Source organism: Lissotriton helveticus, chromosome 1_1, assembly GCF_964261635.1.
Source record: "Lissotriton helveticus chromosome 1_1, aLisHel1.1, whole genome shotgun sequence".
In the NCBI taxonomy this organism is placed as follows: domain Eukaryota; kingdom Metazoa; phylum Chordata; class Amphibia; order Caudata; family Salamandridae; genus Lissotriton; species Lissotriton helveticus.
In genome coordinates, this window is record NC_136057.1 from 518890549 (window position 1) to 518905123 (window position 14575).

Sequence of the window (14575 nt, forward strand, 5' to 3'; positions counted from 1 at the left end):
CTCTGTGGGGAGCACGAAACATATGGCAAAAAAACGGGTACTCGAACATATGAGGGCCATCACCAATAAGCACAGACAATACCCCATTGCTCGTCATTTCGCAAGTCACCATTTCTCAGATTACACCAAACTAATATATTATGCTATTGAACAGATTCTGCCGAAGGCAAGGGGAGGCAACAGAGCGTTGAGGCTAAGACAGAGGGAGTCCAGATACATTGTGGTAATGTGTACACACTATTCCACTGGACACAACCTGGATGATGAGGTGGCCATACACCTGCAAACAGAATAATGGAATACCATCAGTTGATAGCTATATAGCAATCTTTTGTGGAATGAATGTATGTATGACATCTATGTTTTTATTGCTAAATGTGTTGATGTTACAAAGGTTCTCATACACATATGCATTTTCCTTTACAGGAGGAAAGGAAAGGAACTCATCTCTACCTGTGGCAGCAGGATCCCTACCCCCTTTTCTTCAGTTCCTCTTCTGATCATGTTCCGAGGAGCAGATAAGATTTAAAAACTTTAATATGCACATTTTTGATCGTCGCTAGGAACATTGGGGCGCAGACACAAAGGGTACACAACAAAGGATAATTACATTCACACTAGAACATAACACAAGGCAAAACTATAGCCTTCTCCGAGCAGCCTACAAATACGTTACCCACTAATCAGGGTTATACATAGGCATAAAATCAATAACACAGACATAGTTCAGCCCTGCGAGGCTGTAGTATGTTACAGAACGGCATTAAATAGTATTACTCATCAGAGTTTTGATATAACAGGCGGGTTACGGTCAGTGAGCGTGTAGTTTGTTGTAAAAATGTAATGTTCTCTCCTCCGCATGGGAAGCTTGATGTTTCCATCTGGCCGATGATTCCGACCTTGAAAGCAGAGTTCAACAAGATGAGTCGCATAAGAGCTCTATTGTCTCAGAAAGACGTCGCCCTCACATCTGCTCGTGAAACATTTATCCTTCACGTGGCAAACACCCGCACAGAGGTGCATGCTTTATTAAATACGGATTTGCTCTTGCATTTCGGTGAGTTAATTCACACTATCTTTAATGCTTCCTCCACCACGGGGCTGGCTCACTTTTTCAAAGTTGTTAGCAGTGGCCTTGTGACTTCATTTTAAACTATATTTGGTATGTTCCCGGCATTTTTTCATTCGATTTTTTCTAGCCTGTTTGGTGGATTTCCCTTAATGCTCACTCAGGTGGCAGGCGTACTTCTGTTGTTTTGTTTATTTCAAAATGGATGCGCGTCCTGTGTTGCGAGGAGGTCTGTCACGGCTGTTGCTGCTCTGCAACCGAACGCTTGAATATTATGGGGTGCTGCCTCTTGCTACCTTGAGCGCAGCTCATGGATTATTGTTTCGATTTTCCTTCTTTACATGCATCCAGCCTGTCTTTCATTGCGATTTCGACTGGGCCCTGGATTTGTGTCTCTGCAATACGGTGTCTCCCAATGTGGATTATGATCAGCTTATGAGCCCCTTAGTTGCCCATGAATTTCTTTATTCTGGCAGAAGGTTTATGGCCTTTGCAGCAATGCATGGAGTCTTGGGGCGTTGGAATGTTTTTGCAGCGGTGCAAGATTTCTTGGCACGCAGCTTCGTTGAAGAAACACCGAGTTGCCCTCTGATGGTGCTAGAGGCTACGGTAATTGAAGAACATGTATGCTCTTCCCCTTTGCTGAATTGGATGGCTGAAATGTTTTCAGATGAGAACAGTGACTTCCAATTGGAGGCTGTTGCTACATATTTTGCATATACATTGTTGGATTGAGATGTGTCATTGCTTCTCTCTCTTCCATGACCGAGGTCAAATGTTGGACATCAGATATTTTTATTTTTTTCTTCTTAATTTTTTTCTACCCAGGCCTATAGATTTCCCTATGTCAGTGGCTAGAATTGCTTGATTTGAAGTACATTATTTTTATTGAGTTTTGTTCCCGTTTTTTCACTGTGGCAATTTGAACTTGGTTTTGACTGTTGTTCTTGAATTCTGCTTTCCAAATTTGCACCTTTCTTATCCGTGCTCTGATCAAGGGAGGGTGTCATGGGGATGAGCCTTGCATTTACACTGTGTTAAGTTGGCATGAGCTTATTAGAAGTTTAGACGCCATTTGTCCTTTCTGCTGCCTTTGCACACGGCACACATTATTATATATGGTTAGTGTTTAGCAGAGTGTTTTGCTTCACACGAGAATAATATGTTTTTCTATATTAGCAGCCTTGCTTGGTAAGCTTTGTCTGAACAGTGAGTGCCGATGCCTTCAAGGTTATTTCAACACAGTGGTTGTTGTTCGGACTGATCAGCGCACGTTCTATACATAACATATATGCAGCTGCGGCCACCTCTGTTTTTAGCGCGTTTAATAATTCACTGCGTAGGCATGATCACACACACTTGGAGAACATTTGCATACAGAGAGCTATTGCAGAAACTGATGTGATCCATTTCTGCTAGGACCAGAGGTATGGGGCCGCCCTTGTAATCCCAAGAGACCTTCTGTAGATATAAAATAACCTACTAGCAAGGGAGAGTGATATAGAGGTGTATTCTAACCTGTTTTCAATTTAGCATTGTAACATGCTTTCTCCCTTTGTATTTTATGGAATAGTAACTATGCTGATAATCTTGTTGATTATAATATGTCTGCTTGTATTAGCTAAAATACTGCACATGAGAACACGGCATTAGAAATAAATATTTCAAACTTGCACGTGTCTCCATTTACTCCCTGTTTTGGACTGGTATGAGAGTATAACAAAAGAGTGTTCATGTGTTCCACATTGCCTGAGGTATTCTAAGTTCCATGTTCTGGGTTTTCTAATCATTGGTGTTAAGGAAGAACCAATGAGACACTGATTGCTAGTCTGGTAGGGGATATTACCTATTAAGGTGATTTTTTGGCACACCGTAATTCACTGAGTTTCCAAGTCTCTATGCACAGTTCTGTGTAGGAGCAGAATCCCTTCTACAATGGGTGAGGAGGTTGCTTCAGCACGTGGTGGACCCTCTTTGATACACGCCTGTGGCGGAAGGTGGTACAAAAGGGGGTGGTGATGGACGGAGCATCTGAGCCAATCAAACACTCACAGCCAGTCAAAAGATCTGGGTTTGATCCATCACCGTTCTTTAGCCCACTCTGCCACCCCAGTTCAGACATGGCTATATGCAAATCAGTCTGACCCTGTGCCTCATGGGAACAGTCCAGCCCGAATTGCCAAGCCATGCCTTCCCTGGACTGGAAACAATCTTCCGAGGACCGGTTTCTGGCATTCCAGCCGTCTTCAGCCCGGCTTGCTTGAATCCAGTGGCAAAGTGAGCAAGGGACTCACGTCTGACCATACCCTGCCACACTTATGGCGGCCAAAGCGGTACAAAAGGGGGTGGTGATGGACGGAGCCTCTGAGCCAATCAAACACTCACACCCAGTCAAAAGATCTGGGTTTGATCCATCACCGTTCTTTAGCCCACTCTGCCACCCCAGTTCAGACATGGCTATATGCAAATCAGTCTGACCCTGTGCCTCATGGGAACAGTCCAGCCCGAACTGCCAAGCCATGCCTTCCCTGGACCGGAAACAAGCTTCCGAGGACCGGTTTCTGGCATTCCAGACATCTTCAGCCCGGCTTGCTTGAATCCAGTGGCAAAGTGAGCAAGGGACTCACATCTGAGCATACCCTGCCACACTTATGGCAGCCAAAGCGGTACAAAAGGGGGTGGTGATGGACGGAGCATCTGAGCCAATCAAACACTTACACCCAGTCAAAAGATCTGGGTTTGATCCATCACGTTCTTTAGCCCACTCTGCCACCCCAGTTCAGACATGGCTATATGCAAATCAGTCTGACCCTGTGCCTCATGGGAACAGTCCAGCCCGACCTGCCAAGCCATGCCTTCCCTGGACCGGAAACAAGCTTCTGAGGACCGATTTCTGGAATTCCAGCCGTCTTCAGCCCAGCTTGCTTGAATCCAGTGGCAAAGTGAGCAAGGGACTCACGTCTGAGCATACCCTGCCACACTTATGGCGGCCAAAGTGGTACAAAAGGGGGTGGTGATGGACAGAGCATCTGAGCCAATCAAACACTCACACCCAGTCAAAATATCTGGGTTTGATCCATCACCGTTCTTTAGCCCACTCTGCCACCCCAGTTCAGACATGGCTATATGCAAATCAGTCTGACCCTGTGCCTCATGGGAACTGTCCAGCCCGAACAGCCAAGCCAAGGTGAGCAGAGAGACTTGTTTGCGCAGCAGCGGGCAGTCACCTCCAGGCAGTGGAAGTGGATGGGGTGCAGCAGCCTGGGTGCGCAGCGGCTGCCAGACACCTCTGGGCAGTGAGAGAGGATGAGGTGCAGTAGCCTGGGTGTGCAGTGGTGGGCAGACACCTATGGACACTGGGAGTGGATGGGATGCAGCAGCCTCTGTGTAGAACAGCAGGCAGACACCTCTTGGCAGTGGAAGGGGATGGGATGCAGCAACCTGGGTGTGCAGCAGTGGGCAGACACCTCTGGGCAGTAGAAGTGGATGGGGTACTGTAGCGTGGATACACAAAGGCTGGACAGTGATTTAGGCGGGCGCAGTTGTATGTACTCTGCCATTACTGATTCCATACTATGTTTCAGATGACTAAGCTTGAGGGCTGCCCTATATCCCGGCACATGGTTGGAGACACACGGGTGACAGAAACGTGAGCTGTGAGGATTTTCTCCAAAGTGTCAACATTCACTCTCCATCTCCTCCTTTCTGTCACTCACACTCCTCTCTCTCTCCCTCTCTATCACTTCCTTCCTTTCTCTCTCTCACACTCTTTCTCTCTCTCTTCCTCTCTCACTATGGGCCATATTATCAAGAAAGGGCGATTCATTATCACCGCTTTTATTGGCAGGAAACTGCCTCTAAAGCGGCGATAATGGGCTTGATATTATGCCCTTGTGAATTCCCATGAAGCCCAGGTTAACACCAGAACCTGGGCTTCAATGGGAATTCACAAGGGCATATTATCAAGCCCATTATCGTTGCTTTAGCGGCAGTTTCCTGCCAATAAAAGCGGGGATAAGGTATTACCCTTTCTTGATAATATGCCCCCTATATTTCTTCCTCTCTCTTACGCTGTTTCTCTCTTCCTCTTTCACTCTTTCTCTCTCTCTTTCTCTCGCTCTTACTCTTCCTCTGTTTCTCTATTCCTCTTTCTCACACTGTTTCTCTCTTCCTCTCTCTCTTCCTCTCTCTCACTGTTTGTCTCTCTCATCCTCTCTCTCTCTCACTCTTTCTCTCCTAACTCTTTCTCTCTCTCTCTCTCTCTCTCTCTCTCTCCTTTGATGGATGCATGACAGACAATCTTATTTTGCTTTTTGTCTTGCAGCCTGTGATTCCGGAAAGGTACAGGAATGACACGCTATGGCTATACATAGTTTTATTTGTTGTTGTTTTATATGTAAATCCATACATGACTGTGATTCTCATTTGTCAAACCTCACTTGCATCTTCTTAATTATAATTGTTCAACATCAGCCAATCTGTTAGATTTCCTAAGGTTGCTGTCACATTTGTGTGGGAGGCTGAGGGGGGATGGCGGACAAGGTTCTGGTAGCGGGGGGGTGTTGGAGCAGTGTTGGGTGTCCGAACTGCCTGATCGTTGGCTCCATTGCATCTGTTGTCGTTCAGGTGTGGTTCATGGCTGGGGTCCCTTTCATGTTGCAGGTTGTCGTCCGACTTTACACCATCTAAGAGCAGGTGTAAACTTCCTGCTACTAACACACCTTATCACCTGTTTTGTACTCTCTTTGACGATCTTGCTGGTGGTTGAGAAATTTTCGAAGTGATGTGTTCGCTGCTTTTTTGCACGGGAACGCCTACTCTACATCTCATTATCAATATTTGCCGGAGTTATCCGTAACAAGGCTTTTTGAGGCTGCTATCGCTGGTAAACTGGTGATATGAGCTGTTTGCTCCAGTTTGTGAATGGTGCATTACATTTATCACCAGTTTTGTTGCAATAAAGTGCCGTTAACTCGGCGATGTGTCCTTGAGAATATACCCCTCGGTGTTTGAAAGACTTAAGAAGTACTCGAGTGCCGTGCTCCCATCGCTTTCACACGAGGGGCCGCGCTGAGAGCCTAATTTACATTCGCCTCGTGGACTTCATCCCCCGAAGCATGCTAACATGTTCATTATTTAAAAAAAAAAAAAAACGAGAAGGGGGCTGCGCCGGCCCCCCTCCCATGGCCAATTTCGGCCCAAGGACCCCATCCCCCGGGGCCTGACCTCACCATTTGGAACTGTGGGGGGAGCCCCAATGCCCCCACGATCCCACAAGCTCCCCACGTCCTGCGGGAGTCGGCATTGCTTTTCCACACGGTGAGCTACTGACATGCACCTCCTCGTGCTGAAAAGCAATCAGCTTTGGATTTTGGAAGCGAGAGCAGGTTTCCTAGCTCTAGCTTCCAAAATCCAAAGCAAGTGTCATAGCAAACAGCAGTGTCCCGGGGGTGGGCACCCCAGGACACTGCAGGAGCTGGCCCTGGGGGTTGGCGGACCCCAGGGCCATGGAGGGCTCCTGAGGGGGCCACATGCCCCACCTCCCAACATGAGTGAAGCCCCGGGGTAGTGGTGGTCCCCGGAGCTGCGGAGGCCCCAGCGGGCCCCCGCTATTATTTTCTAAGAAATGCCCTCGGGACCTAACCCACCCCGGGGCCTCATTAAAATAAAACACAGGAAAATGCACTTCATTGTTTTTAAACAATTTCAGTGGAATTTGTGACCCCCCCGCCCTTATTGTGCCAAAATTTAAAAAAGAAAAAACATTTTTTTGGGCCCTGGGCATCCTTCTGGGACCACCTAATCAGGCCTAGGGGGTGAGGGTGTTTCTACCCTGCCCCCTTCTCTTGTTTTATTATCTTTGCATCTCTGTTTTCTGCTGACTCGTTTCTACTGAGTCACAAGATGACTGCCAACACTTTCTGGTTTGGAGTGTTGGCAGCCAATCACAGTGAAGCTTGTGCTTGGGGGTTAACCTTCGCCCAGATATTGAAACTTTTATTTTTTTAATTTCTCAGCAACTACTGAATAGATTTACACGATTTGAAAAAAGGTCGCTTTCTGATTCTAGCACTATCTTTTTGCCAAATATGGGGAAATTCCGTTCAGTAGTTTCTGCTGTAGCCTTGCCCAAAGATTCCTATAGGAATATAGGAAATTTATTTTTTTGACTCTTAATTTATGAATCTCTCAAAAACTAGTGAACGGATTTACACCATTTAAAAAAAAGGTCGCTTTCAGAACCAAGCTCTACCTCTTTGCCAAATTTGGAGTAATTCCGTTCAGCAGTTCGGGCTGTAGCCTGTCTCAAAATTTCCTATAGAAATTAACATAGGGAAAATGCGTTTTGGGACCCCCTTTTTTCTCAGCCCCCGCTTAACAAATCACCCCCAAACTTTCAGGATAGCAGCTGACCAGGATAGATATTTTTTTGGGACAATATTGTGAAGATTCGTCAAACGACGCTAAAGTTATTAGCAAATCAAAAAATGTTTTTCCTATGGAAACTAGGTTCTAACTATACCTACCTACTGGCCACTGCTAGTAGGTTTTATATATATGTATATATATATAGGTATATATTGCTCCAATCTTCGGTATTGCACAAACTAAAAGAACCGAGCCCAAGTGCGTAATGTGTGGAAAGTTTGATTTCATTTCCAGTTCATCGGCAACCTTGCCCGACGTGTTTCGGAGCCAAGCTCCTTTGTCACGGGTCAATTTTGTTTGTTTTAAATAAAGTATATATACACATAAAGAAAAAGTGAAAAACCATCACAATAACATAAACATCGAAATAGGACTACTACACCACATCTTAAGCTTAGTGAGAGTGCCAGCCATTTTAGAGTGTTGCTTAAATTCATAATGATATTGCTCTATTTACAATTTTCTTGGATCAGAAATTTTATAAACATATTTATTATAACTCATTTAGGTGTGTTATCTAATTTTCAATCCATATACACATGGTATGATATGTTTTATGTTTTTTACGACAATAAACAATTCCGCCCCAGTGGTCAAACAATAATAATATGTCCAAAGTTCCAAAACAATACTTCATATTTTCCTTCATATTGCAATATGTACATTATTCTTAACTCCCCCGGAGCTGCCACTACCAACCTTGACCCGCCGAGCCCAGGACACCTACCAAGGGAATGTCTACAGGCTCTCCCTTCTATCCCCGAAGTAGATTTCGAGAGACTGGCACACGGAATCACTTCTGGGTCCCCCCTCGACCCATTGCCCCCTAAAACTTGGAAAGCGTGCGGAACTGAACTATTCCACACCCTCCGTAGGATCTGTAACCAAACTCTTTGCTGTGGATTTGTCCCTACTCCCTGGAAGCAAGCACTCATCACCCCGCTGCTGAAAAAAACCTCCTTGAACCCCGAGTGCCTATCCAACTTTCGACCTATATCGCTTCTACCCTTTCCAGCGAAAGTGGTGGAGCGCTGGGCTAGCTCATGTCTCTCGACACATCTTGAGCAGAATCACATCCTGGACGACTTCCAATTCGGTTTTCGCCCAGCCCATGGCACCGAAACAGCTGTGCTTACAGCCATGGAAGAACTTCGGATGCATGCAGACAGGGGCCACGCAGTGGCCTTGATCTTATTGGACCTGTCTGCCGCATTCGATACGGTTAACCATGTGATTCTGCTGAAGAGGCTCAGAGAGGCAGGGGTCGATGGCACCGCCCTGCTCTGGTTCCATTCATACCTGAGAGATAGGAAACAGGCTGTGTCCCTTACCCCTTTTCAATCCGCTTTTTCTCCAGTGCTTCACGGTGTACCCCAGGGCTCGTCCATCAGCCCGATCCTTTTTAACGTTTATCTAAAACCACTGGTCACATTAATCAAATCCCACAGTTTGAAAACTGTAAACTACGCTGATGACACCCAGCTCATCCTCTCCTGGGAGGGGGAAGACTCAACCCCCATGGAATCGTTCCATGACTGCTTAAGGGACACAGCCGGCTGGCTGCACTTGAATTCCCTGCAATTCAACTCCTCCAAGACCGAGGTCCTGTTCTGCTCGGGGAGCCGGATTCCTCGCCTATTTCCTACTGAATTCTGGCCCCCGGAAAATCCAGAAAAACCACAGCCGGTCACTAGTGTCCGCAATCTGGGTGTTATGCTAAACAACAACCTTAGCATGCAAACGCAGGTAACCAAAACAGTCTCTACCTGCTCGGCCCTACTGCGTTCGTTACGTAAAATCATGCCACTACTCCCCACCCAGGCCCGAGCGCTAATAGTCAGGTGCACTATCCTCAGTCGCCTTGACTATTGTAATGCTCTTTTGCTCGAGTCCCCAGCTGTTCTACTGGACAGACTCCAAAGAGTCCAGTCGGCTGCAGCTAAACTGGCCCTTGGTTGGACCAGGAGATCCTCGGCCACAGCAGCCTTAGCCGAACTACATTGGCTCCCTTTGCAGCAGCGAATAGCTTTTAAAGCACTCTGCCTTGTCTTCAAGGCACTACACGGAACGGGCCCCAGTCCCCTACAAAAAATGTTTTCCTGGTACACCCCCACCAGAACTCTTCGATCCACCTCAGCCTGCCTTGTGTTGGTACCCAGATTTAACAAGGTAAGGACCGGGGGCAGATCTTTCAGAGTGTCCGCCGCCAAACTATGGAACAGTCTGCCGGTCGACATTCGCCAAATTCCACAACTCTTGCCATTCAGAAAGCGAATCAAAACTTGGCTCTTCCCCAATTCCGTTCACTTCTAATTCCCTTTAGCCTCCCGTCTCTTTCCATCTCAGGAGTAAGCTTTCAGCGCCAGGATACCTGTTAGGTGACAGTTGCGCTTTACAAGTGTTTTAAATAAATAAATAAATAAATTACAATTCTGCCCATGTGGGCATTTTCTATAGCAGTAACACTGGCTTCTCGCTAGTGTCCCCATATTTTGATGATGGTGTCTCCGTCTCCTATGATAAAAACATACAAGTGATGAATATTCATCGATTAAAATATTTACAAACAACTAACAGGCTACTCTACTTTTTTCAACAGTGCATCTAATCCTCCAATGAACTGAGAGTTCCTCATCCTTGTTCAACACAAGGGGATACATTGTCTTGTACTTTATGATCATTTTAGATTCTCTGCGCCTTAATTCTTTTAAGCGATTCCCCCCTCTTTCCATCTTTGGGATCCTGTCTATTGCACAATATTTCAACAGTTCCACATTTTTATGATGCACCTCTTTGAAATGCCTCGCAATTGGATATTGCCTATCCTCATTCACGATAGCTCTTCTATGCTTGAGAACACGCTTTTTCACCTGATGTATCGTGCTTCCAATGTAAATTAGGGGCAAGGACAAATTAGGGCATATACACAAAAATCTGATTTACATGTTAGATGTTTATCTATCACAAACGGTTTTTGATGTATACATAATTCAATCCGCTTCATGTTTGTGCTGTTCTTACATGGTTTGCAAGCCCTACAAGTAAAAAATCCTTTTACTATTTGTTTCTCACTTGCATCCCTTAAGTCACTGCTACATTGCATGTCTCCTATAGCGGTGCATTTTCTATAGGTGATTTTGGGATTCTCACCTACATATTCTTGTAGGGTACTGTCAGTTCTTAGGACATTCCAAAATTTCTTTAAACAACGTGTTACCTCCCAGGCCTGATATATATACATATATTATATTATATCTATATAAATAAAAATATAAATGTTTGTTTGTTCAAAATCGCAAATCTCCGAAAGTTCTTCACCAATTGCTTTGAAATTTTGACATACCGTTGGATTCCAATATGCGCGTGTTTTCATATACACAACATTGGAGTCCAATACGCGCATGTCGAATACGCGCGTGTTATTAATCAAAAGCCCGAACAGACACATAAAAATGTCAATGTTTGTTTGTTCAAAATTTTACGTCTCCGAAAGTTCTTCACTGATTGCTTTGAAAATTTGACACAACGTTGGATCCGATTAAGCACGTGTTTATATATACACAACTTTGGATTAGAATACGGGTGTGTCAAATAAGCGCGTGTTTTTAATCAAAAGGCCGAACAGACCCTATCAATTTGGTTGCTGGTCAACAACTACAAGGGACGCATAGAGACAATAGTCTACATATATTAGGATGGACAGTTGGTGTCAGGATGGCAGACCGAGAAGTTGGAAGAGGGAGGGGGGAGGAGTTGGTTCACTTTCCAACATTGGCATGTGTTTATATATACACAACGTTGAATTAGAATACGCGCATGTCCAATACGCGCGTGTTTTTATTGGAAAGGCCGAGCAGACTCTATCGATTTATATATGTATATATATATATATATATATATATATATATATATATATATATATATATATATATATATATATATATAATTCGAGTCTTTCACAAAGTGAATTGAATGCGCTCTCAGACAAGAAGGCAAGAAGAGGGTCCAAGTAGTTGGTAATGCAGTTTAATGCACAACGCGTTTCAGCAAAGAAAGCCTTGTTCACGTGCAACCCCACACTCATAGACACCAAGTTTAAATAAAGTTGTTTCAGAATGTCGGCTCATAGTCAACAACAAAGTAGGACTAGCAAAGATACGGTTTTGTGGCAGACATTTTGGAATGGTAAAACGGAATATACATCGTTTTTGTAAAATCTTGCTCGTATTCAATGAATGATACACACGATTAATGAATAATTCATGCACATATGCAAATCAATAATTATAAAGTTGTAACATGTAATCTAAACAATTGTTGTGGAGAAATCACATTTTGTTTGAGAAGATCACACAATCCGAATATCGGCTATTGCGTTAGCCAAGTGGCATCAAGAGGTGAAAATGAGGCTCATACTATGCATCTATTGCCAGAAGAATATTATGCAGCACTAGTCCCATTGGCTGTACTTAGACAAATATATATCCATGCATGCCAGCAGTTCCGGACTGCAGAGCAATCTCTGCAGTAGTCCAATCAGGCTCAATGCGCTGGAGGAAACAGCACATAGCTCAAATTAAATCAAATCAAATCAAATCGAAACAAAGGCTAACAGCACCCCATGCTGCATAGCTTATAGCAGTGAAAGTCAAGCATAAAAAGTAAAATACACTTGCGTGGCGTGGATCTCTACCAACAAAAATTCAGTCAATATATGTATAATACAAATATGTGAAGTCCACCCTGGGCCTCTGTGGGAGGCATAGATCCTGGCAATTGCTGGGGAAAATATTGCTGAATGAGTGTCACCATCAACCCAACCATACAAGTCAAAACATGCATGGTAATAGTGACTGCCCAATGTTGTTGTAATCACTCTCTGCAATGGACTGAAATCATATTTATCTGGAAAGGTCAAACCTTAAGGCTATGGTGTCTGGACGTGTGGTACAACCTCGAGCAGTGATTCCGGGAGTGCAAAGGTTGGGTGCGCCCGTGCAGGTGTGATCCAGTGGTGGGCCCCCTCCTTTCCTCCTAAGGAGTGAGAAAGAACAAAAGATAAAATCAAAGTTAAATGTGAAATGTGACTAATCAATAGCATGAGACAGACTAAATGAAAATGTATGACTAGACAGCATAATAAGAAAAACACATATGTTAAAAACATGTCAGAAGGCAATGAGCGGAGTCGGTGCTTTAACATCATAACAAACTATGCTGAGAAAGTCTGGGCAAATGCTGGCAGTAAGTGAGGTTGATAGGCCTTATTCTCTCAGGTGAATGGCCAATTCCTCATCCATGTTGAGACCTCCCGGGAATCTGGTTTGGAACTCAATTATGAGTTTGGATTCACGTTGTCTCAAATTGAGTACCCTGTCACCCCCCCTCGGATGTTTGGGGACCTGTTCCAATATGAAGAAATTTAATTCAGAGGTATTGGAATAGTGTTTCTGTTCAAAATGACGTGCCACAGGGTATTTAGGGTCCTTGTTGGTAATGGCTCTGAGATGCTCAAGGATTCTTTTTTTGGCAGCACAGCTGGTACTGCCTATATACCACAATTTACAGGAACATTCGATGACATAAATCACAAATGTGGTGCTGCAGGTAAAGAAAGAGGTCAGATTTTTATTGATGTTATTATATTCTACAGATCCTCTGTATTTACTGTGCTTGCAAGCTTTGCAATGGCCACATGGGTAAAAACCCACTAGACCATGCTCGGAGTTAGTCTTACTGTATTTAGTAATGTCATTCCTGACCACTAGGTCACCTATATTCCTACATCTTTTGTAAGTGATGGCAGGACGATCAGGTATACTGTTACCGAGAATGGAATCTGTCTTCAGGATATCCCAATTCTTGGATAACAGTTTTTTGACTTGGCTAACTTCTGAACTGTACGTTAAAATGAGTCTAGTAGATTCATCTTCCAAAAAGGAACTGCAATACCAATGATGCTTACCTGAGAGAGCAGGCAACCATCATAACCAGGTTTCAAAGCAGAGGCTATCCTAGTTGGGTCCTTAAAAAAGCTAAACTGAGAGCAGATGAAATAACAAGACCTGAAACACTAACTGACAAGAAGACTGCTGACACTGTGGAGCAAGATGAATCTACTAGACTCATTTTAACGTACAGTTCAGAAGTTAGCCAAGTCAAAAAACTGTTATCCAAGAATTGGGATATCCTGAAGACAGATTCCATTCTCGGTAACAGTATACCTGATCGTCCTGCCATCACTTACAAAAGATGTAGGAATATAGGTGACCTAGTGGTCAGGAATGACATTACTAAATACAGTAAGACTAACTCCGAGCATGGTCTAGTGGGTTTTTACCCATGTGGCCATTGCAAAGCTTGCAAGCACAGTAAATACAGAGGATCTGTAGAATATAATAACATCAATAAAAATCTGACCTCTTTCTTTACCTGCAGCACCACATTTGTGATTTATGTCATCGAATGTTCCTGTAAATTGTGGTATATAGGCAGTACCAGCTGTGCTGCCAAAAAAAGAATCCTTGAGCATCTCAGAGCCATTACCAACAAGGACCCTAAATACCCTGTGGCACGTCATTTTGAACAGAAACACTATTCCAATACCTCTGAATTAAATTTCTTCATATTGGAACAGGTCCCCAAACATCCGAGGGGGGGTGACAGGGTACTCAATTTGAGACAACGTGAATCCAAACTCATAATTGAGTTCCAAACCAGATTCCCGGGAGGTCTCAACATGGATGAGGAATTGGCCATTCACCTGAGAGAATAAGGCCTATCAACCTCACTTACTGCCAGCATTTGCCCAGACTTTCTCAGCATAGTTTGTTATGATGTTAAAGCACCGACTCCGCTCATTGCCTTCTGACATGTTTTTAACATATGTGCTTTTCTTATTATGCTGTCTAGTCATACATTTTCATTTACTCTGTCTCATGCTATTGATTAGTCACATTTCACATTTAACTTTGATTTTATCTTTTGTTCTTTCTCACTCCTTAGGAGGAAAGGAGGGGGCCCACCACTGGATCACACCTGCACGGGCGCACCCAACCTTTGCACTCCCGGAATCAC

At 44.2% G+C, this 14575-nt stretch overlaps 1 pseudogene; it reads right to left on the reverse strand.

The window, feature by feature from the left end:
* The window catches only part of LOC144762457 (inhibin beta B chain pseudogene), a 37330-nt pseudogene extending 22958 nt beyond the window's left edge, over nucleotides 1–14372 (reverse strand).
* Nucleotides 14373–14575: the final 203 nt, after the last annotated feature.